General features: G+C 46.0%; 1 long non-coding RNA gene across 1 annotated transcript; it reads right to left on the bottom strand.

The window, feature by feature from the left end:
* Positions 1 to 814: 814 nt before the first annotated feature.
* On the bottom strand, positions 815 to 7,253 carry LOC116421514. Its single transcript, XR_004231903.1, has 2 exons — positions 7,193 to 7,253; positions 815 to 936 (listed from the first exon to the last, which is right to left on the bottom strand). It is a non-coding gene; the product is annotated as an uncharacterized LOC116421514 (long non-coding RNA).
* Between the last annotated feature and the right edge of the window lie 800 nt (positions 7,254 to 8,053).

The raw sequence follows: 8,053 nt of genomic DNA, 5'->3' as shown, positions 1-8,053 counted from the left end.
AGGCCCGGTCTCTGGCACACAGTAGGGCCGCACCAATCTTCCTTCTCTTTAAAAAGGAAAGATGCTGGTGCGCGCTTAACCGAGAGAGCCAGGACTGAATAAAACGCTTGTGGCGGATATTGTCACCCCCAGATACCTCTCAGTCACACCCCGGGCGGCCAGAAAAGCGTGCACCAGACCGGGCATTCCCGCTAGATTTGTGCCCTTCTAACCAGTGCAGTGTGGTACCTGGTCTTTCCGTCTTCGTCTGAAACCTCGCTGGAATTATGATTCACTGCAGAATTCTCAGAGCGTTTCAGAGGTGGTTTGTGATACATCTTGGAAGTTGAAACAATAGAAAGTGGTGTTTCTTGTATTAAATGGTAACTGTTCTTTCCAGAATGATCCAAAAAGTAACTTGTAATGATTTCCAGGCTTGTTTTCAGAGGATTTTTCTTTACTGATCTTAAGGTATGTATAGAATTTTGACCTTTGGGCAAGGCCCCTCGTCATAGAGATTGCTGAAGGGGACAAGCAAGGGTGGGAAGGGAGCTGAGGTGCTTTTCCTTAGAAGAGAAGAGGCAAAAATAGCTCATATGGGAAGAACTGACCGTCGGTGATGAAAAATTATCTTGTGGGGAAAGGAGAGAGCCCGAGAGTGGTGGTCTGGGTCAGAGTGAGAGTATGGGAAGCAGCCACCAGAAAGGGCACCTCTCCCTTCTCAGTAGGAGACCGCTTAGGTCAGCGGTCTTGGGCATCTCGCTGCCAGCCCCCGCTCCTGCACTTGCCACCCTCCCCCCCTGACTTTCAGTGCCCTGTCCCCTTAAAGTCACCCACCTTGTTTTCCTTATAAAGCATTTCTAGGTGCAGAACCTTGCGCAGCTCATTTCTGTTGTTTATGCTGTATTCACCTCGAGGATGTTCTTGGTCCAAGACAAGGCTTGTTTTTTTTAAACCCTGGAAGAAGTGGGAAACATTTGATCGCACTCTTCAGCCCATTCTACCATGTCCGGTACTACTTCCTTACTAGAGGTTCTGGGGCACTCCCAGACTGGCCCGGACACCTGGAAGGAGAAGCTCCCAAGGGGCTCTGCAGCATCAGACATCAGCATGGAGTCCACCACCACCACTTACTTACCAGACATGTGATCATGTGGTGTTTATGGTCAGAGAAGGTCCAAACTCAGAGCTGGGCTCTGGCCCTCTGCCTGCCCTAGACCTGCATTCCTTCCCCCTTGTTCCAGGGGCTCTCACTCTAGCACCTGGGGGCAGGTGTCAGATGTAAAATGGCCTTCTGCGGGGGTCAGCACTGTCATTTATCATGCCGGGAGCCTCATAAGAACTTGATGCTTTCTAGGTTAACTCTCTCCCTGTCCCCACCTCCACCTTCTGAGTTTGACTTTCCCCACCCAAGTCCCTTCTGCTTAGAGAGCAATGCAGCCATAGTAGTGACCTTTTGTAGGGTATACAGAGTGGAAGGGACACTGAGGCGTCAGAGATGGGTTCCGATCCTGACTCTGGCCCTCCCCTGAGACTTGGCAGTTGTTCCCCTCAATCTGGGCCTTGGTTCCACAGTTATTAGAGGTGAGATTGACTGGACCAGCCCCATAGATGCCACGATGCTTTTGAGTGTCTCATATTCAATGAGTGTTCAGTTAATACCTTTTCTCACCTCTCAGATGGTATTCTCATAGGACAAGTTGTGAAAATAAGTCAGTGAGAACACAGGTGTGGTGGCCAACTTTGTGGAGCCTGGAGTTCAGATGAGAGAAGAGAAGGCTTTGGGAAATGGCAAACCACTTCACCAAACAGCAGAATAAAAAGGAACTAATCGGACAAAGGGTAAGACCCAGGGACAGTTCGACCAGATCATGCTGAGAGGAAGGATGGGCAAAGCAGGAAGGATGAAGCCAGGGGGATATGAAATGGATGGACCTGCTCGTGTTTATGGACAGATACAGATGAAGTTTCCTGTTCAGTAATGGCAGAAGTCCTACTGCCCATCTCCATACTTGATGTCACAGATTTAGAAGCCAGAGTCAAATCCAGGAAATGGGAGTGGCCAAATTTGGAGAACTATGTAACCTTCCTTTGGACATCTGTTCATCTTTTCAGCACTAATAGTCTTTGAATGTTCTGGGAAGCATGACCCCCATATCAGAAGAATTCAAATCCTAGCTGTCCCAGAAGGGCAGAGGAAGGTACAGAGTGGGTGCCCTGGGCTGCAGCACATTTCCAGGTAATGAGCCGAGCATGAGAAGCCCCATGTGGACCATCATCTGGGCCATGCAGGAACAGATGCAGCTACGTGCCCAGGGATTCTGCAGAGCTCCTCCTTGATTTGCTGGACTTCAGGGGAGACTGGAAGGGGTTCCTCATTAGACAGCTGTTATCTGCCTCTACTAACCTGACACACTGAGGCTTTGTGGGCTGTTACTGTTATTCTTTGTCAGCTGCCAGGAGACAAACTTAGCCTCAGTGCAGGTTTGCATCCTGACTCCCCAAAGCCAGAGAGAGCAGCAGCCTCCCGAATTCTGCCTCCCCGAAGCCAGGAAGAGCAGCAGCCTCCTGAATCCTGCCCCTTTGGGGCCACCCAGAGCAGCAGCCTCCTCTTGGAAGCTGACAGAAATTTCCCTTCTTGGAAGTGTGGCTCTAAACAAGGGGCTGCCATGTGTCTTCTCCTAACTCCGGGAAGCCCAGCAGAGGGACTGCACATGGCTGGGAGCTGGGCCCCCCAGGACTCCTCGAAGGAAGGAAATCCCTATTTGGAGAAGGGGCTCTCAGGAGATGTAGTTGAGCCTCTTCCCAGCCCATCCTTAGGAAGTTACAGGAAGCCTTCCAGAATGTCCAGAGCCAGATGCCGTCTTCCCTGCCCAAGAGCTCCAGCCTGTTATGGGCCAGAACTCTGAAACAAGGATTCTTACAAGGTGTTAAGTCAGGTAAGGTATTAGAATTGATAAGACAATGGTTATCTAGTTTAGCATGATGCTTAATAGTTCTCTAGTTCACTATATGTACTTACTACAGTTCTACAAGATTCACACCTATAATAATGTAATTATAAGAGAGCATATAAGCTGGGACAACCTCAGGCAGGGTTAGAGCCAGAGAGGACAAGTGAACTGGAGGCAGGAGCTCAAGCTCTCAGAGCCAAGGAGCAAGATTCATTCCATCTTTGGCCAAGCTTCTGGTGGCTGGCCTCCTGCACTTCTCCCACTGAGACCAAGGCCAGTCTGAAAGGCTCTCAAGAAAGATAGCCCAGACCCCAGGCAAGGAAATTAAATTGTGAAGGACATAATAAAGGATTTGGACTTCAACACCTGGCTATCCTCGTGGTGATTACTCTGCTGAAAAGAAGGTTGCTCCAAGACCTCCAGAAAACCAAATAGAACATTTCATTTTGGCGCCCAATGTGAGGCCTACATCTGTGACCCAGAAATTAGGGTAAGGTCAAAAATAGACAAGAAGGAAACTTTGTACAGGGCTAAACTAGTGTTTCAGCTGAAATAGGACAAATGTTTAGAATGAAGCCTTTTCCACTTCAAGGAAAATGTGTGGAAAGCATAGTTAAACTCATTAAAAGCCAAGGTTGATTGAAACTTGGGAGCAGATCATTGAACTTTTAGAAACACTACAATACACATCTCCTTGGTTCTCTAAGGAAAAAGAATTAGATGCAGACGAGTGGAAATTAGTAGGAGAGCAACTATGTGAATATTACAGTGATCATGGTCCTAATTCTATTCCTAAAGAAACCCTCTAAACATATAACTTAATACAATTGGCTTTAGAATTATTAGAATGATAGGTATTAGAATAAGGAAGAAAGTTCAGGAGGGGGGAGGATACTGACAAACTAGGTGAAATGGATGAACAATTAGACAAGAAAGGAGTTAAGTACAATTCTGATGAAATTAAGGAGTGTAGTGCTTCACATCAGAAGCCATTAGGGCACTCCCTAACCCTTGACCTACCCCCCTCAATTAACCCTTCATGGGTGGAGGGAGAAGGAGAAGATAGAGGGGCAATGACACAATCAGTGCCACCTATGAAGCAGCCTATGACAAGATTACAAAAGGCACTAAAGCTAAAAAAGGAGGACAGGATATATCTGACTTACAAATAAATGCATACTCTCTTATTGAAGTTTGATTCTTCAGGTCAACAAGGGAGAAGATACACTCCTTTTGATCTGGGAAAAATCAAGGATTTGAAAAATAGTTGCACTCTTTATGGGGCTACATCATCTTATGTTAAGTTGGTACTAGAGAATTTGGCTTATGAAATTTTAATCCTTAATGATTGGAAATCTATAGCAAAGACATGTTTAGAACCTGGACAAAACTTGTGGCTTTTGGAGTATATTGAACTATGTAGGATACAAGCCCAATGAAATAGGCAAGCTAGAGTTAATATACAAATCACTTTTGACCAACTAGCAGGTAAAGGTCAGTATGCAGACACTTCAGTGCAAATTAATTACCCCATAGCAGCGTATGAGCAAATTGCTGCTGCTGGTATCAAAGCATGGGGCTCCCTCCCAGGACAAAAAGAAGAGGGGAAGCCTTTATGAAAATAGAGCAAGGTTCAAATGAACCCTTTGCTGATTTTGTGGAACATCTGTTGTAATCAGCAGAATAAAAAGGAACTAATCAGACTAATCTGGTTCGGTTTTCTGGGGGTCTCTGGGGATGTCTTCCTTTCAGTCAGAGTAATCACCACAAGAGGCATCCAGGTGTTAAAGTACAAATCCTTTATTATCTCTTTCAAAGTGTTGTCTCCTTTTCTGGGGCCCGGTTGCTTTCTTAAAGGCCTTGGAGTCTTGGTTTCAGTGGAGAAGTTAAGGAGGACAGGCCTGCCACCATAATGCTGATCCTTCAGGAGAGCCACCAGGGCCTGATTGAAGATTAAATGAATGTCGTTCAGTCCTGGTTGGCTGTTATATACACCATTATCCTAGGTGTGAATCCTGTGGAACTATATTAAGTACTAAGTACATGTACTGAACTAGAGAACTATTTAGCACCATGCTAAACTAGATAACCATTGTATTTATCAATTCCATGAGTTAGCGCCTTATAAGAATCCTTGTTTCAAATTCAGAGTTCTGGCCTAAAACAGTCTACAGACAGCTGTCACAAGAACTGTTGGAGAAAATGCAGCAACAGGAATAATGATTAAACAACTTGCTAAAGAAAATGCTAATGAAGTTTGTAGAAGAATTGACTACACAAGGGTGCTCCTTTAGAATAGATCATAAGACACTGTACCACAGTGGGCACAAATGCCTTTTATACCCAGGCTATCATGCAGAACATAGGAAGACAGGGTCCCTCATGGCGAGAGATTTCCAGAGAGACTCTTCAATGCTTTCAGTGTGGTAAAATTGGACATCTGAAAGCTCAATATAGATGTAGAGATAGAATGAGAAGACAGGGTAAGAGAACAAGACCCCAAACCCCCATGTACAGAATACAACAAGGGCTTCCACTGGGTCTCATAATGTAGATTGACCCAGAGAAATGAGAGGGTGAGCCCAGTTCTAAGACCTCAAACAAAAAACAGGTGGGGCATGATGGTATACCAGTTTACACTGAGAGAGTCTTTAGAAGTTCAGGACTCTGATATGATCAATCAGCAGAAAAGCAATCAAATGGGAGAAAGGGATTACAATTGGGGAGAACACAGGCTTTTTAACCTGAAAGAAAGGCAGTATCCAGTGTGAGCAGCTCCATGTAATTGCCAAGTGATGAGGAGAGATCTAGAAAGTGGTGAATGAATGGAAAGGACTAGATAGGTTAACTGCTTGGGGGAAAGGGTTTGCTTGTATTTCTACAGATGGAGAAGGAATCAGATCAGTGCCAATGAGCCGTGTTCGCCTTGTCCATGGAGAGAGATAGAAAATGAGAAAAACTTCGAAACAAAGGAGAAGACCTAAGAAATATCTGATACTGAAAGAGCATGGCTGATAATAAGACTGTTACAGAACTTCAAAACCCACAGGAATCATTGGATTCCCTGAGACCTTGTGAGACTGATACAACACTTCAAAATCTTCAGGAATCATTAGATTCTCTGAGACATGGCAAGACTGATACAGGACTTCAAAATCTGCAGGAATCATTGGATTCCCTAACACAAGATGAGACTATTGCAGGACTTCAAAACTTTCAGGAATTATTGGATTCCTGACACATGAAATAATGGATTATAGATTGGTTTTGGACTATTTCAAGGACTTATGGACATATATAATTCATCATGTTGATTCATGTTATTTGTTACATCACTACTAGCCTGTGTTATATTGTTATGTATTATGTAATAACTCCCGTGTTGATGGATTTATGTATATCCGTTTTAAGAGTGAGACCCTTCAGAAACTCGCAAATCTGGTTTGATTCCCCATTTTCCTTTGGTTTTCATCTCCCTTCCTGAGACATCAGGGAGGGGTGTGATCACCTCCTTCTTTTGCTGTTTTCACCCCTCTTTTGAGGAGTCAGGGAAGGTGTGATCACGTCCTTTGTTTGGGTTCTCACTTCCTTGAGAAGTCAGGGAGGGTGTGACCACCTTATGTTCTAAAACAAAAGAAAGCAGGAGATGGTATGGGTCAGAACTCTGAAACAAGGATTCTTAACAAGGTGTTAAGTCAGTGGAATTGATAAGACAATGGTTATCTAGTTTACCATGGTAATGAATAGTTCTCTAGTTCAATACATGTACTTAATATAGTTCTACAAGATTCACTTGTATGATAATGTAATTATAAGAGAGCATATAAGCTGGGACAACCTCAGGCAGGGTCAGAGCCAGAGAGGACAAGTGAACTGGAGGCAGGAACTCAAGCTCTCAGAGCCAAGGAGAGAGATTCATTCCATCTTTGGCCAGGCTCCTAGTGACTGATCTCCTGCACTTCCCCCATGGAGACCAAGGTGGGTCTGAAAGGTTCTCCAGAAAGCTGCCCAGCCCCAGGCAAGGAAACTAGATTGTGAAGGAGATAATAAAAGATTTGGACTTTAACACCTGGCTGTCCTCATGCTGATTACTCTGCTGAAAAGAAGGTTGCTCCAAGACCTCCAGAAGACCAAATAGAACATTACAGTGGCCCCTCACCCCAGGCCCCCTTCCCGCCTGCTCCTAGGCCACAGCCAGGAGCCTGACACCCCATGGAGGTGCAGGGAGCTGGGGGTCCACCCTGGGGTGCCTCCGGTACCTTTCTGTGGATAAATTCTCAGACCAGAGACGCTGCCACCTCCTCCACAAGGTGGGGGCCCATCCCTATCCTGCAGCCTGTTGGTGGCCCCGGATCTTGGCAAGACAGTCACAAACTGCTTAGACAGCGCCGCCCCCACTGGTCATTTGGAATTAGGGTCTAGGAGGAATTCAAACCTTGTGAGCAGCAGCCCAAAGGGAGAAGTCTATTGTCCATTGGCTTGGCCTGGGAGTGTTGCCGTGGAGACCATGGCATCAGAGACCAGCTTGGAACTCTTCCTCCTCCCCTCCCCCCTTAGCATTCAGGGAAGGGGAGGGCCGAGAGGAGGGGAGGAAGCAGAGGAGGAGGAGCACAAAACTGAGGAGGAGGAGCACAAAACCAAGGAGGAGGAGCACAAAACCAAGGAGGAGGAGCAGGAAGCAGAGGCAGGAAGAGGAGGGCCCTCCCGTAGGTCCTTCCCCATCAGGCACAGCGCCCAGGCCTTGGGCTAGCCCTCCCAGCCACTCTTGGCTGGCCAGCCTAGCGAAAAGCTAGTCCCCCTTTCTCTCTGTCCAGCCCCTGGCCCTGTTCTCACGCCGGCTTCTTAAAGATACTGTGTTTCAGAGAGCTCTCTCCCTCCTGCTTTTCTGAAGTTACTTTTGTTATACTTTGTATTTCTGTGAGAAAGGACATGTTGTAAATACTCCTTCCCTGAACTTCCTCTAAAAGCTCCATGAAGATGGGGACCTTCTGTATTTTGTCTGTCTTCCCAGCACTAAGCCTGTCCCTGGGAACACAGTAGGCACTTAATCAGTGCTGATACTGAAATTGAATCTTGCCATCACCATTTAATCATTTTCAGATGCAGTGTTTACTTAATTT

The sequence above is a fragment of the Sarcophilus harrisii genome, chromosome 1, assembly GCF_902635505.1.
Source record: "Sarcophilus harrisii chromosome 1, mSarHar1.11, whole genome shotgun sequence".
NCBI lineage: Eukaryota > Metazoa > Chordata > Mammalia > Dasyuromorphia > Dasyuridae > Sarcophilus > Sarcophilus harrisii.
This window is presented reverse-complemented; position numbering and strand designations above follow the sequence as displayed.